Genomic DNA, 17,554 nt, shown 5'->3' on the forward strand with positions numbered 1-17,554 from the left:
TATTGTCAATGTAGCATCAGACACTATTTTTCTATTGGACTTGATCATGAATTTTAGAACAGAGACTGTGTCATGATCCCCTGTTGGGTTCAATTTGGCAGAAGTTAAACCCCCTTGCTTTCCAGCTGACCTCAGACAATTCTGGGTGGCTGGAGGCGGCTGGGGTTAACTCCTGAGTGATGTTTGATCAAACAGGTTATTGTGACTGGCGTGACATTTGTCTTTCCTCAGTCCTCAGGCACCTCGCCTGTCCTCAGCGATTGTTCAAAAATGATGGATAGTGGCTTAGCAACCACATCAAACAGTTCCCTCAGCAGTCTTGGATGCATCCCATCAGGACTCGTTGACTTATGAGCCTTAAGCTTGGCCAACAAGTCTTTAACCTCTTCCTCTTCCACCCCGGGCAAGTCCTCTGTTGCCCAGACCATCCTACTGTCCTTGTTGGACTGGGATTCCTGAGGGCCAGCCTTGGCTGTAAATACAGAAGAAAAGAAGGGATTCTGTAGCTCAGTCTTCTCTACATCCTCTGTCACCAGGACACCCTCTGTGTTGAGCAGTGGGCCTACATTCCCCCCAGCCTTCCTTCTGCTGCTGATATACCTGAAAAACCCATTCTTGTTTTCATTTACTTTCCTGGATAAGTTTAATTCTAGAAGGGCTTTAGCCTTCCTGGTTGCATCCCTGCATGCTCTGACAGAGTTCCTATAATCTTCCCAAGAAATCAGGCTCTGTTTCCACCTCTCATACATGTCTGCTTTCTCCCTGAGTTGTCCCAGGAGATCTTTGCTCATCCATGGAGTCCTCCTGCATCCTTTTTCTCACTTTTCTACATCTGGGGACACACTGATCCTGGACTGGGAGGAAGTGGCGCTTGAAGATCTACCAGGTCTCACGGGCACCAGTTGAATCTTTAAGTGCCTCTTCATCTAAGCCCAGGATCACTGTGTCCACATGTGTAGAAAAGCAGGAAAAGATGTCATTCAGTTTTTAAAATGATCAGAACTGCATCAATCTATCTTTGACACTGAAGTGTAGCATAGGTTTTTTAGAATTAGAAACTCTAATTTGTTGATGTTTTTTTTTTTTTTAATCTATTATGGAGATAATTCCTTGTTTTGCACCTGTTAGAGTCTGCATACTTTGCTCCTGATTGCAGATTTGGAAAGGAACCTCTTGTTCTTCCATCTTATAGTTTTAATACAAGCAAAAAGCCCCCTCATCTTTCACAAGGTAATGGCCTGATGGATACATTCGAAGTCAGGCAGGAAGGGAGGAAGGAGATATTCAGTTCTCTTGCAAGACAGAACTGACAGCTGCTCACCAAGTTATTCGGCTCCTTCCCTGGAGCTGAAAGCTGTTAGAGAAGGTGATGATGGTCCAAAGAGCTGTTTGGGACGGCCCTGATCTGGATCACGATTCACCATTTTGACACTGCTATATTGCAGAGTTCTTTGGTGAGCACACGTTAAAAGCTCCCTTTGTTTCTCTGCAGTGATGAGACAGAAGGGAACCCATGAACTGGAATTTTATTTCTTTTTTTCAAATTGTATTTTAACAAGAATGACAATTTTAGGATTTTTTTCTTTTTTAGACTAAACACAGTCCATCTCTGCATTTTCAGCTTTGTGTTAATTACGACCAGTTCAGAATGACTATTTTCACTTCTAAAACAACAAAAATAATTTAACACAACAATATTCTCAACTTTTCACTGATGCCTTAGATTTGCACTCTGATTCTAATTTCTCTTTATGTAGCTGTTAGAATAAATTATCTTTAGAGAATGTTAGGGATATATTTATGGCCATTTTATGTTTTCTTAAATAGGCTTCCTTTTAAAATAAATTCCTAAATTCCTTTTAAAATAAAGTTTTAGAAGAGAAATTTGAAGTTGGATTCTAGTCTGCATAATAAAATATGCCTCGATGGGAGCATAATGGAAGATTTATAATCCACTGTAATAATATATAATCTTCTTTTTTTTTTTTTAAGAAAGCAACAAGATAGCCTTACAGGATATCATTACTAAATGAAAGTTGAGGAACAAATTATATAGGAAAAGTAAATCATAAAAGTGCACACATAGAAGCTGGGTATAAACACTTTTCATTTTTTCCTAACATTTCTTAAATAACTTAGTCATGTATTAAAGCGTGAAAAGATAATTCATTAGATTGCAAGTTGATATAATTCTATGTTCTACTTAAAGGAGAAAGTTATCAGTTGCTGTGAACAGCTTTTTAAATTAAAAAAAAAAAAAAAAAACATATATTCTCTCATTCTCTTCTGTGGAGAACAGTATGCTGGTGAAACTGCAGTTTTTAATTAAGGAATGTTGATTTTGTGGGAGAGCATTGCCTCAGTTATCTCAGAAAGGTCTGAGAGGTAGAAAAGGGAGATATCTTGAGAATTTGTGCTGTGCTGAAGAGACTGTATGTGCACTGTTGCCTTTATTTATTCTCCCAGCCCATCATGTTCCTTAGCTCATCTTGGCTTTTTCTAAAATAAGACCAGTACTGAAATGCTACAGAACTCAACATATGTCAATGGGCTGAGGATTGTATTCTGATTTTTATCAAATTTGACTACCTTCTAATACAGTAAAAAATATGGGACACTACTTGTTTAAGTAGGTTTCTGAGGACAATGGAATGATGGAATAATGGTTTAATAGTTAATTAGGAACAAGATTCTGCTTTATAAGCATAAAATGGTCTGAATGAATCACTTTGAGAGTAAGATGCAAATGTATAAACCTATTTAGAGTGTGCTGAGGAACTGAGATGGCAGCATAAAATGAGTTTTCTAACTGCAAATTGTATTTAATGAATTTTTTCTAACCTGAATCTCATGGAGTTTATTCCGAATAGCCATGACATTTTCCCACATGTGTAATGTATGATTTAAATATAGTTGTGACCTGAAAAGAACAGGAAAATAACCTAATCCAGAAATTGTCGGAGCTGTGCTCCTTGCTTTCAAGCAGAAATTAAGACTGTGATTGAACTGTTACTCTCTTCTCACCATACTACACTGTGAACACTCTCTCACCATTTTAATCTTCCTTAACCCAGACATGTGCTTTACCACAGCTTTATGTGTATAGGCTCATAATGTTTTCTTCTTTGTTACTTATTGTTATCTTAAACCAAGTATTTTTTTTCCAGTCTCTGCTTTCAGAAATTATGGTAACAAGCTTAACTATACATCTGCTTACTTTGGTGCAGTGCCTTATAGTTGCACTGGCTTTCTTTATAGTAAATATCGCAATTGTTATTGTTCTAGCAGGAACTACTGCTGTGCAGTATATTTGGTGTAATTTCAATCTTGGCTTTGTATGATAAAATGGTATGCAACATTTGAGATCCTGCTTGGCATTCAAGTGGGTGCTCCTAGGTGAGGTGCTCTGATAGTAAAACCATGTATAGCACATCCATGGGAGACACCATCTGTAAATAAATGAAAGTGTATGTATGGCTAATTATGATATAACTGCTGTAATCTTGCAGAGCAAATGGCCCTGTGTGATTGGGCTGCTTGTAAAAGAGAGGAAAGGTGAAATTGAAAAAAAAAAAAAGTGAGAAAATAATGGTAGTTCAAATATGCATGTACATATTTATGTGAATATGTCCCCAAGTGTGAGATTCCTAAGAGTATCTATGTACCTCTGAAAAGAAATCAGAGAACTTCTGGAGAGAGTTCAGTGCAGGGCCATCAAGATGATCATATGAGGAAAGGCTGCAGGAACTGGGCCTGTTTAGTCTAGAAAAGAGAAGACTGAGGGGAGATCTTATTAATATTTACAAATATCTAAAGGGTGGGTGTCAGGAGGTTGGGGCATCCCTTTTTTCTGTTGTAGCTGGCAACAGGACAAGGGGTAATGGGATGAAGCTGGAACACAAAAAGTTCCATTTAAATATAAGAAAAAACTATTTTACTGTGAGGGTGACGGAGCAGTGGAACAGGCTGCCCAGAGGAGTAGTGGAGTCTCCTTCCTTGGAGGTCTTCAAGACCCACCTGGACATGTTCCTATGCGACCTGATCTAGGTGAACCTGCTTCTGCAGGGGGGGTTGGACTAGATGATCTCTAAAGGTCCCTTCCAACCCTACCATTCTATGATACTATGAAAACTGTCCTATCTACAGGTTTTATCTTTCCAGATTAATCCTCATGCATTGTATGCTCAGTTTACCTTACGTGACTGAAAATACTCAAAGGCTCATGACAATCTTTTTTCTCCACCAAAAACTATAAGTTTTGCTGCTGATGCTTCTGTTCATACTTTATGATGGTGACATACAACATTTATGGTCAAAACCTGAACCTGGAGAGAGAGCATTGCTGTGATTTATTTAGAATAAATTTGGTTCTAAAACTACCTTCCTGTGGGATTTCCAAAGTACATTTTTGAGAAAGGTGTAGCAGTTCTCTTCAATATGATCAATTCTTCTGTCAACTAATGCCATTAATTATTTCTTCATCTGTCTCAAAATGAGTGGACATCCCACCTGAGAATTGTTTTCTAACTTATCTAATGTCAGATATGTTTTAACAAGGAGATGAAAAAATAGAAGTCAATTAAAATGTGATTTCAACAGGCAAGGAGTAACTTCTAGAACTGCTGCATTATTTTGATCACCAAGAAATTTTTAGATATTGAACACAAATAGCATACATATAATCATAATTTGCTGGGAGCAACACTTATATAGTTTGTTTGACTATATATATTTTCACAAGGATGAGATACTCTTTTCTTGCAGAGATTTTCCAATAAACTAAGCAAACACTGTTTTTCCGTCAGCATCAATCATATAATCTCTTTTTACCATCACTTCGTTATTTTGCCCATGGCAAAAATCAATCTATACCATAAACATGTCATTATTTTTGTCCATTTTATGATGTAACATTTTTAGTAATTGAATACACATCTTAGTCTTATGTGATTTTTTATTTATATTTCTGTTAATGTTCGCATATCACAACTGTGTATATGTATTGATTTTTTTAAAATAGTTTTTAAAAATTTCGGTCTGTTTATTGGGGCTTTTAACTGGCATATTAAATTCCAGGCAATGGAAATGAAGATGTCAAAATACTTTGCATGAATAAGACTAATCAGCCCTGTAACTTTTTTATCAAAAGCAAATCCATGAAAATATAGCTTAATTAAAAAATAATTATTAAATAAATACAGATTGAAATTTACATACTTTCTTCCTTTTCATTTTATCTTCTCACTGTTATTCCCATGGAAGCTTGTGAAAATAAAATAAATCAAAGCTAAGACTCTTACATATACTATTTTTCTGATTTTGCCCAGCCAGCAATGAAGCATCATGACAGTCTCTTGCTCACTGCCCCCTATCCATCCCCATCCTCCTTAGGATGGTGGAGGCCCCAGGGAGATGGGAGGAAAAAAATATAACAAATAATGTTCTGGATCGATACAAGGGCATTGAGGATTTGCTGCCAACTACAGTTCTGGGAAAAACAGACTCCACTACTCAACTTAGAGAGGAAAGTAAGGAAAGTTTATTCTGCTACCTACAAGAAATAAAACAGAACAAAAAGCAAAAAGAGCAGGATGATGAGAAAATTATAACCAGCACTTTAAGATCTCCCTAACCCATTCCTCCTTCCTTCACGGGCTCAGCTCACTGCTCCCGATATCTCTAATGGTGGGGAATGGGGGATGTGGTCACTCTCTCACAGATGGGCTCTGCCACTTTTCTCAAAGATGAATCCTTGCATTCTTCCTCTGCTCCAATATGGAGTCCCTCCCACGGGACACAGTCCTTAACGAACTTCTCTGGCATTTGTTCTTACCAATAGCTACAACTTCTGCAAATACAAGATCCCTCCCATAGGACACAGTTGCCTCTGGGCATAGTTGCTGCCCCTGGCATAGGATCTTTAACAAAGTGCAAACAAATCTCTGCTTCACTACTCCTCTCCACAGGATATAGGTGGGTCTCCATTCCAGCACATCTCCTCCTCTCTTCCCTTGGTGACCTTGGAGTCCACATGGTTGCTTCTCTCTCCTCCAGCTCCTTGCACCATCACCAGCCAGAAAAGAAGCAAGAACAGGAAGAACCCTCCTCTTCTGTCTTCTTAAAAAGTGATCGTGGAGGCACCTAATTGTCTCAGTCCTAGAAGTGGGTCTGACTCAGAGCTGGGGAGAGTTTCGAGCAATAAAAAGGAGCCATCTTTACAGCCCCTTCCCTATTACCAAAAATGTCTCAGCACAAAATCATGACAATTGATGATCTATGATCTCATTGGAACCATGATCTCATTAATATTTACAAATGGTGGATGTCAGGAGGTTGGGGCATCCCTATTTCTATTGTATCTAGTGACAGAACAAGGGGTAATGGAAAGAAGTTGGAACACAAAAACTTTTGTATAAACATAAGAAAAAACTATTTTACTGTGAGAGTGACAGAGCACTGGAACAGGCTGCCAGGGAGATTCTGGAGCCTCCCTCTCTGGAGGTCTTCAAAATCTGCCTGGACGTGTTCCGTGTGACCTGATCTAGGTGGACCTGCTTTGGCAGGGGGGTTGGACTTGATGATCTCTAAAGGTCCCTTCCAACCCCTACCAGTCTATAATTCTATGATTGACTCACTAGTTTTTGTCAACTCTTGTTTCTTTCCTCAGTTAAACAGTATTGAAATTTATAGTCTCAAATGAGTCGTGACCATGACCAAGATGGATTTCTTTCCAATTTCTCTGAAAGTTTTCCTCTGATGTCAAACATATCATGGTGGTGGTTAGAAGTTGTGATTATGTCATCTAAGCAGTGCAAAATAATTCCCCATCAACATAAAACTATACATTTTTAATCTCATAAAACAACTATATCTTGAGATAGTTAAGGCTTGAATTTCAGGATTATTATATGTGTTTGAGGAATCTTATTTTCCTTTAGTTCTTTTTTGATCTTCTGACATTAAGCTTTTTGGAGCAGCAATGCATTTCTAGCTCTATGTTCCAGTGCTAGACATACTAAAAAATCGTAATGACATACTAATCATTGTGTGCTAAACCTAGAGGAACAGAGAGAAGGTGAAGAAAAAAGAAAATCTAGCAAGAGAAGGGGCAAGCAATCTCATACATTACTTTTTTCTCTGTAACTGGTACTTCATGTTAGCTGCTGCTCTCTAGAAAACCAATATCAGAAAGTTCAACTATGATATTTTCCCTGATTACCATTTTTTAGTTAGTTATGTGAAAATTCTACAAGTGATATGACTGGAAGTAACAGACCTTTTGAATTGTGTCCACTACCCTGATGTCCAATTTGTGTCTGGAAGCTGAGAACTCTATTAATTTCTCCTCAACTGTATTCTTGTCATTGCAAATACTCAGCAGAATCAGTTTGATGAAAAAGAAACAAGTCTGGTGGTGCTCATAAGAAAATGTCTCTGTGAATTCCTAAGAGAGAAAGTATATTCAGTGTAACTTCTTAATCTGCTAAATAGTGCTTTTATTAATTTTATGTGTAAATATTTTATTTTACTGTGTTTTCATAATTGTTATTATGGAAAGAATGTTTGATCTTCACAGAAATTCTGACTATATTAGAACTATGGCAGTTTAGGACACTGAGGGAATTCATACTGGAAATCAAACTGTCTAATACTTTCTATTAAGACAACTTGAAGACTTAACAGCCATCATCTTCTAATCTGTGTTTATGCTTCAGGACTCCAGTTTTGATTGGCATCTGCAGGCTTGCAGTAATTTTATTGTATAATAATCTGTAAAATACTTTTTTGCATTTTCACATTTCTGATATTTTACATGGATAAAGTTTATCAAAATATAGTTTATTTCTAAATTGAGCTACAAATGTACTGAAGTGACCTCCAGCTGTCTTTTTACAGTAAGAAATATACCTCCAGGCATTTTTTCTGCAACATCTTTTCAGTTCCCCACCTCTTCCTTTATGTCATGGAAATGTCTTGGGAAAACAGAAAGTCTATGCTCTGTGCTCACATGCAGTGACTGCAGAGGGTCAGAGCCTGTTACTGAATTCATAGCTGAGTCCTTCAGGTCTGTTTTCATAGTTAAAGATGCAAAACACGAGAGATTTTAGTGACAGTTTTTAGTTAGACTAGAACAAATAAGCATACCAAGAAGATATATGCTTCAGTATCTTTTTTTTACAGTTTTAAACAAAAGAAGAGAAAACCAGATTTCTAAACTTATCATATTTTCTGAGTTAAACAGAATATTTTTGCAAGCCATCCCAGATGAAAGATACAGAATGTAGAGTTGTTGCAATCATCAAGGTTATTCCTATTAAAAATTTTCCCCTATAGTAGCACTGTTTTATTTATAAAGAGAAACAAATCCAAGAAAGTCCACCATATTGTGAGCTAATGTCTTGAAGAAAGAAAGGAAGAGACCAGGAATCCCTTCCCAGTCTGAAGGGCTTTGGGTAGGGTTGGCTGCCTCACCTGTCCCTACGCAATTCCTTTTGCTGGTCTAAGCACCTAAAGGAGACTGTGACTCTGATGGGAGCAATCATACCAAAGGAGAGATAGCATGGGTACATGTGGGTTTTGTGGAATGAATGATTTATGTCATATGCAGAAAGGGCAATGCCTTAACCCTGAAATTTCCTATTGACTAGCAGTCAGCAGATCTGTGCTCCCAGTTATGATTCTAAGTAGCACCATCTGATGTGTCCATCGCATTCCAAAAATTGCAAAGGGAGCCCAGACATCCATTAAGCACTGGAGAGCAAACACTCAAAAATATGTTATCTAAGGGCCTTAGACCTGGACATTACACCTACTTTAAAGCTCCTAGCCAGTGATAGCACTGAGAATTTAGACGTATACAGAAATAAGGTGTATGATCAGGAGAGAATGAAAAGATGAAACTCATTTAGCTTTGCCTTATAATAATTTGAATCCGGTGATCCACTCTATTTGAATTCAGTGGGGCTGTACCAAGTGAAAATTAGGAGTTTTCTATGTTACAAATGTAAACTTATAAGTCTCAAGATTTAACTTGCGGACCTATTTCAATCATTTGCAAGAGAAAAAAACAGATATGTCTACTGAAAAATGCTTTTATATGTAGAACAGAAGAACAAATCTAAACTTACTGAACTTTTATCTTTCAGTTGCTCATGTATTTAAGTGCAAAGCAGTAAACTGGCATAGTTTGTCTAAATTCTGAGACAATGCCAGAGCTTTGCAGTGATGTAGCTAGCATTCAGTTACTTTAGATCATCACAGAATCTTAAGAGCTGGAAGGGACCTTGAAAGATCATCTAGTCCAACTCCCCTGCTAGAGTAGAACCATGTACAGTAGGTCACATAGGAACTCGTCCAGGTGGATTTTTAACGTCTCCACAGGAGACTCCACAATCCATCTGGGCAGCTTGTTCCAGTGTTCCATCATCCTCACAGTGAAGAAGTTTTTCCTTATGTTTCTTTGAAATCTCTTAAGTTCCAGCTTGTACTCATTGCCCCTTGTCCTATCATTGGACATCACTGAAAAGAGCCTGGTTCCATCCTCCTGACACCCACCCTTTACATATTTGTAAACATTAATGAGGTCACCCCTCAGTCTCCTCTCCTCCAAGCTGAAGAGCCGCAGCTCTCTCAGCCTTTCAGCGTAAGGGTGATGTTCCACTCTCAATCATCTTGGTGGCCCTGTGCTGAAGTCTCTCCAGCAGCTCCCTATCCTTGAACTGAGGGGTCCACAAGTGGACACAATATTCCAGATGTGGTCTCATGAGGTCAGAGTAGAGGGGGAGGAGAATCTCTCTTGGCCTACTAACCACAGCCCTTCTAATACATCCCAGGATGTCAGTGGCCTTCTTGGCCATGAGGGCACATTGCTGGCTCATGGTCATCCTACTGTCCAACAGGACTCCCAGGTCCCTTTCCCCTACACTACCCTCTGAGTTCATTCCCTAACCTGTACTGGTACATGGGGTTATTCTTTCCCAGATGCAAGATTCTACAGTTGCACTTGTTGAATTTCATTAGATTTCTCCCTGCCCAACTCTCCAGCCTGTTCAGGTCTTGTTGAATGGTAGCACAGCCTTGTGGTGAGTCATCACCTCCCCCCAGTTTAGTATCGTCAGCAAACTTGCTGATGGTACCCTCTGTTCCCTCATCATAGAATCATAGAATGGTAGGGGTTGGAAGGGACCTTTAGAGATCATCTAGTCCAACCCCCCTGCAGAAGCAGGTTCACCTAGATCAGGTTGCATAGGAACATGTCCAGGTGGGTCTTGAAGGCCTCCAAGGAAGGAGACTCCACAACCCCTCTGGGCAGCCTGATCCATTGCTCCGTCACCCTCACAGTAAAATAGTTTTTTCTTATATTTAAGTGGAACTTTTTGTGTTCCAGCTTTATCCATTAATGCATATATTTATTGAATAATACTGGTCCCAGCACCGACCCCTGAGGGACTCCACTAGATACAGGCCTCCAACTAGATCCTGCCCCATTAATCAAAATTTTCTGCCTTCTTTCCTTCAACCAGTTAAAAAATTCACTTCACTACCTGATCATCCAATCCATGCTTCTCAGTTTTGCTGTGAGGACACTGTGAGAGACGGTGTCAAATGTTTTACTGAAATCAAGATAAGCCCCATCCACTGCACTACCACCATCTATCCACCTGGTTATATCTATCAGGCTATCAGGTTGGTCAAACATGACTTCCCTTTGGTAAAAACATGTTGACTGCTCTAATGACCCTCTTGTCCTTTAAATGTCTGGAGACAACACCTAGGATAAGTCATTCCATCACCTTTCCAGGGATGGAGGTGAGGCTGAACGGTATGTAGATACCCAGGTCCTCCTTCTACCCTTTTTGAAGGGTAGAGTGACATTTGCTTTCCTCCAGTCCTCAGACACCTCTCTTGTTCTCCACAACTTACTGAAAATGATGGAGAGTGGTCTAGCAATGACTTCAGCCAGCTCCCTCAGCACCTGTGGGTGCATTCCATCGGGGTATATTTATTTCTGTACATCCAGATTACTCAACTGATCATTAACCCAGTCCTCATGAACAAAACAAAACTCCTCCTTTAACCTGACTTCCTCTGGAGCCTGGGGCTCCTGAGATAGAACCATATGATAGAACAATAGAATAATTTCAGTTGGAAAGTACACTAAAGATCATCAAGTCCAAGCATAAACCTAACACTGCAGTGTCCGACAAGAAACCACATCCCTAAGAACCACATCTACACATCTTTTAAATACTGGAGTACTATGTCCAATTCTGGGCTCCTCAGCTCAAGAGGGAATGAGAACTTCTGGAGAGAGCCCAGTGCAGGGCCACCTAGATGATCAGGAGACTGGAATATCTTGCATACAAGGAAAGGCTGCAGGAACTGGAACTGTTTAGTCTAGAAAAAAGGAGACTTCATTCTTTCTGGCCCTCGGGAAGCACAGTCCAGCAAGGATGGCCAGGACAGCAGAGGACTTGCCCTGGGTAGAAGAGGAAGAGGTTAAAGACTTGTTGGCCAAGCTCATAAGTCAATAAGTCCTGATGGGATGCATCCTAGAGTGCTGAGGGAGCTGGCTGATGTGATTGCTAAGCCTCTCTCCATCATTTTTGAACATTCATGGAGGACAGGCGAGGTGCCTGAGGACTGGAGAAAGGCCAATGATGTCACTCCAGTCTTCAAAAAGGGCAGGAAGGACAACCCAGGAAACTAAGGGCTGGTCAGCCTCACCTCCATCCCTGGAAAGGTGATGGAACAACTCATCCTGAATGTTATCACTGAACATATGAAGGAAAAGGTGGTAATCAGGGGGAGTCAACATGGATTCACCAAGGAGAAATCCAGTTTGACTAACCTGATAGCCTTCTATGAGTGCATAACAGGCTGGCTAGATGAGGGGAGAGCAGCGGATGTCATCTACCTTGACTTCAGCAAGGCTTTTGACACTGTCTCCCATAACATCCTCATCAGAAAGCTCAGGCAGTGTGGCTTAGATGAGTGGACAGTGAGGTGGACTGAGAGCTGGCTGAATGACAGAGCCCAGAGGGTGGTGATCAGTGGCACAGAATCAAGTTGGAGGCCTGTGGCCAATGGAATTCCACAGGGATGGGTTCTGGGGCCAGTCTTGTTCAACATCTTCATCAATGATCTGGATGAGGAGACAGAGTGTACCCTCAGCAAGTTCACTGATGACACCAAACTGGGAGGACTGGCTGATTCCCCAGAAGGCTGTGCTGCCATTTCAGCAGAATCTCAACTGGCTTGAGAGTTGGGCAGAGAGGAACTTCATGAGGTTCAACAAGGACAAGTGCAGAGTCCTGCATCTGGGAAGGAACAACCCCATGCACCAGTACAGGCTGGGGGTCAACCTGCTGGAGAGCAGCTCTGCACAGAAAGACCTGGATGTCCTGATTGATAATAAACTAAACATGAGCCAGCAATGTGCCCTTGTGATCAAGGCGGCCAATGGCATCCTGGGATGCATCAAGAAGAGTGTGGCTAGCAGGTCAAGGGAGGTTCTTCTCCCCCTCTACTCTGCCCTGGTGAGGCCTCATCTGGAGCACTGTGTCCAGTTCTGGGCTCCTCAGCTCAAGAGGGACAGAGAACTTTTGGAAAGAGTCCAGCTCCAGGCCACCAAGATTAGCACAGGACTGGAATCTACAACCACCTTGCTTACAACATTTCCACCCTTTGTCTTCACAAATCACTTTTTAAGGAGGTGTTAAAAATCCACCCCCCGTCTCTTCACCAGAGGTAGCAGCACAGAAAAGCTCATCTGTCAGCAGCAGAGTTCACGTTTTGCCTGTTACCGCTCCCAATTAATATCCTTATCTCAAATTTAATCTCCAGTCCTCTAAGCCCCACAGAGTTAAGCCCCACGTTGGGTGCCAAAAGTGTTGTGGTTTTACCCAGCTAGCACAGAAGCACCACTACAGTCTCTCGTTCGGTGCCCTGCATTCACCCCCACCCTCATTAGGATGGCAGAGGCCCCAGTGAAACAGGAAGAAAAAGATAAGCAAGGTTGTTGTGAATTAAGACAAGGGCAGGGAGGGCTCACTGCCAATTAGGGTTCCGGGCAAAACAGACTCAGAGAGGAAAGTAGGAAAGTTTATTCCACTACCTACAAGACACAGAACAGAATAAAAGCAAAAAGAGAGTTGTATGATGAGAAAATTACAACCAGAACTTTAAGATCACCCTCCCCCATCCTTCCTTTCTTACTAGACTCATCTCACTTCTCCCGATATCTCTACCTCCTCCCCTCTCAACAGCTCTTGCGGGCAGGGAATGTGGGTTCTTCCCAGCAACTGCTGCTTCTGCTGATACAGGATCCCTCACATGGGATGCTGTCCTTTATGAATATCTCTGGCATGGATTCTTTGCCACGGTTGCAGTTTCTGCAGATAGAGGGTCCCTCCCTCAGGACATGGCCTCTTCTGGGCATAAGTTTAAAGAGCTGCTTTGTTGTAGGTTCCTCTCTCCAGTTACAGCTTCTATCCCTTCCTCAGGACATGGCCTTCTCCAGCCGTAGTGATACAGGGTCCCTCCCTTGGGAAGACAACCTCTTCTGGCCATAGTCAGTGCCCCTGGCTCGGGGTTCTTAGCAAAATGAGTCTCTGCCCCTGATTCAGGGTTTCTAGCAGAATGAGTCTCTGCCCCTGGTGCAGGGTCATTATCAAGGTAAGCCTCTGCCCCCAGTGCAGGGTCTTTAGCAAAATGCAAACAAATCTCAGCTTCACCAGTCCTCTCCGTGGAATGCAGGGGAGTCTCTTCTCCAGCACATTGCCTCTTCTCTTTCCTCCCTGACCTTGGAGTCTGCATGGTTATTTCTCTCACTCTTCCTACTCCTTGCACCACCACCAGCCAAAGAGAAAGAAACAGGAAGAAACCTCCTCTTCCAGCTTACTCTTAAAAAATTATTATGGAGTCATCTAATTGGCTTGGCCCCAGAAGTGGGTCTCCAAGTGTTGTAATGGTGCAAGTAATGCTCATGAGAAGATGTAGAGAAGCTAGGAAATGCACATACAAACACACACGGGCAACACAGTAACCAGCAAGGTTAACTCAAAGCCACCTTTTGTTTGCTAGCTACTTCCTTATATTTTGCTTCTGCCCATGTGAGCACCCAGGGCTCAATTGATTAACATGCAGCACTTGTTCCGAATAATTGGAAGTAGCTTTCCAGCTACACCAACTTGTCCCTGCCATCTTTAGTCACACTGAGGAAATATCTGGCTGGTCCAAGTCATATTCGTATCTACAATTCCCCCCTTTTTCTTTTTGGACCAGCCAGCCTTCAGCAACATCAAGAAAACGTAAGTATTTTTAACCATGGCCACGAATTTACAACGAAAGATCAATAACAACTACATCGCTGAATACTATAACATAAAAGTCCATTTTATAAATTCAAAATAAACATAATCTGTGTTGCTGGAAGGAACTCATGCTGGTGAGAAAGGATGAATTTCCTGTGCCTCAACTGATGTTTTCCACTTTTCAATTGCAGTTTCAAATTCTTTTTTTAGCATGCTTATTAGGCTGTCAGAGATATTTTCTTCATCTATGAAAACACATCATTTTTGCTTCCACATTTCCATTGGCAGTCTTGTTAAGTTCTTCAGTTCTTCTAATGAGATACGGATTGCTGGAAGAATTTACAACAATATGCGTGGCATCACAGTTGATAGGTTTTACATTTTGATGGGGCGATGGATTGAGGGTGGATCAATTGTTTTTTTCCTCAGAGTTGTTTTTTTCATTGTTCTTACAGTCATGCAGTCCTTTCGGTTGATATGGCTTGATCCATTTTACTGGAATCCACCGGGGACCTTGATCTATAATGACACAAGCGTAATGTCTTCCCCAGGTTAAAAGATCTGCAGGTCCTTGCCACTCTCCAGTAGTGGGGTTCTTATACCATACTTTAGGTTTATTAGCAAAATCCAGATCCTGACTCATTTGGGGAAAATGTGTAAATGCTGGTGGTTCTTTCTGGTTTGCCACGATTCTTAAATGATTCATAGTATAAATGGCCTTCTTTAGTCTATCTTTAGGGCTCACCTCCTCTTCCCCCATGTTTTGTTTTTCTAGCAGCCCCTTTAGAGTTTCATGAGTATGTTCAATACTGGCTTGACCAGTATAGTTACCTTGGATCCCAGTAGTATGTTTGACGCCCCATAAATTCAGAAACTTACATGTTCTACTGGCTATATATCCAGAACCATTATCAGTTTTTATCTCCTGTGGAACGCCAAGGACTGCAAAACAACTCGAACATCTCGAGTTGGAATGCCTCGAACATCTCGAGCACTGTCTCTCGTTAAACCTGTGGCCCATATCATTGCTGAAAAGGTATCAATGGTTACATGTAGTCATTTAAAGCATCCAAAAGGAGCATAGACTGTGACATCAGACTGCCATATTCCTAATGGTGCCAGACCCCTGGGATTGACTCCTACCCCTAGACCAATTTGATTCTGGCAAGCAGGGCATGTAGAAATTATACCTTGAGCATCTGATATTGTAAGGTCAAATTGCTTCGCCAGCATCTTTGCACCTTGATGAAAAAAGTCATGCGATCTGCAAGCTTGAGAAAATTTGTCAATCATCAGCCTCCTAGGTATCAATAAAGGAGCTACCACTATCTTGTGAACAATTTCATTGCCAACTGATAACTCCTCTTTTAAGCCCGAATGGCTTTGAATACGTCCAATATAATAGACAGTTTGACGTTCATTTATCCGATGCCAGAGCTGTACAAATAAGTTATACAGATTCTGATTAGTGATTTCTTTCAACAAGGATTGCTCTAATCGATAGGGAATCAGAGATGATGTTTAATTGAACGTCAGGTCATTTCTCAAAAGCTCTAACCACAGCCATTAACTTTGACAGTTGAACTGAGCTGCCTGGGGAGTAAATAGGTTTTGCCATTGTCAATTCTCCCACCAAACCACTCCTGCATTGACTTGTATCTTACTTGCATCAGTGAATACAGTTAGGCCTTTAACAGGTAATGGCTGTGCTCCAGTCATGGCAGCTGTCCTACCATGTCTCTGTGACTGCTCGGTGTGAAAAGGTCTACGGTCGAGGGAGCGGCACCTTGTCCTTTTTTTTTTTTTTTTTTCCCCTCCAGCCTTAAGCTTGGACCTCCCCCACACTTTAGAGGGGAAGCCAAAAGCGTTTTCAGCGGTCCCAGGGGGCTGGCAGCTCAACATGCAGGGGCCCTGGGGGTGTCAAGACTCCAGTGGCTTTCCCCAGCCCCAAACCTTCGAGTTTTGGGGGCACCTCGTGTGAGATGTGTTTTTTTTGCCTCAGGCCCTTTTTTTTTCCATTTCCTTCATCCCCGCTCATAGTCACCTGGCTGGGGTCTCCGACTATCAGTGGAGCCAAAACCTTAACATCAGGTTCGATTAATTCATGAAGCCGATTAAGTAGTTGGTTAGCTGTTGCTTTTGGCTTTTCTATCAGTTCCTCCAAGTGGGACAAAGTCCGTTTCATATCTTCTCTGTGCCTTATTAATTCTTCCTGTAACAACTTTCTTTGTTGATCTTCCCCTTCACTAGATGTTGGAGGTGATGATGGAAGAGGAGTAAACTCAAGGATTGATATCTCAGTGGCAATGGCACATCAATAATGTCATTAACACAGCGTACCTTCCGGTCGCTGACAGGTGCTCCCTCAGGCATGATGGCAGAATGGGATGGGGCAGGATGGGAAAGGGGAGGAGAAACAATATGCATGTTCCCGGATCGGTGGCCCTGATACTTGTTCCCATACCATCGCTGGTGCTTCTGGCGGTGGCCTAGGGTGTCCTGGGAGTGAGCAGGAGGGGTGGGCTCACTTCCCTACTTTCCTCTTCTAGAGGTGGAGCCAATGGAATTACAAAGTTATCACTTCCAAAGAATCTCCAGGAATTTTCCTCTACAGGTGGAACCGATAGCAGGTCAAGGGAGGTTCTTCTCCCCCTCTACTCTGCCCTGGTGAGGCCTCATCTGGAGTACTGTGTCCAGTTCTGGGCTCCTCAACTCAAGAGGGACAGAGTACTTCCAGAGAAAGTCCAGCACAGGGCCACCAAGGTGATCAGGGGACTGGAACATCTTTCATATGAGGAAAGGCTGCAGGAACTGGGGCTGTTTAGTCTGGAGAAGAGATCTTATTAACATTTATAAATATCTAAAGGGTGAGTGTCAGGAGGTTGGGACATCCCTTTTTTCTATAGTAGCTAGCAACAGGACAAGGGGTAATGGGATGAAGCTGGAACACAAAAAGTTCCATTTAAATAAAAGAAAAAACTATTTTACTGTGAGGGTAACGGAGCAGTGGCACAGGCTGCCAAGAGGGGTTGTGGAGTCTCCTTCCTTGGACGTCTTCAAGACCTCCCTGGACATGTTCCTATGCGACCGGATCTAGGTGAACCTGCTTCTGCAGGGGGGAGTTGAACTAGATGATCTCTAAAGGTCCCTTCCAACCCCTACCATTCTATGATAGTACTATAAAATTATCACCTCCAAAAAATTCTCCTAGCATCTACTGGGAATGCAGAGGGTATGGT

The sequence above is a fragment of the Colius striatus genome, chromosome W (genome assembly GCF_028858725.1).
Source record: "Colius striatus isolate bColStr4 chromosome W, bColStr4.1.hap1, whole genome shotgun sequence".
Classification (NCBI taxonomy): Eukaryota; Metazoa; Chordata; class Aves; order Coliiformes; family Coliidae; genus Colius; species Colius striatus.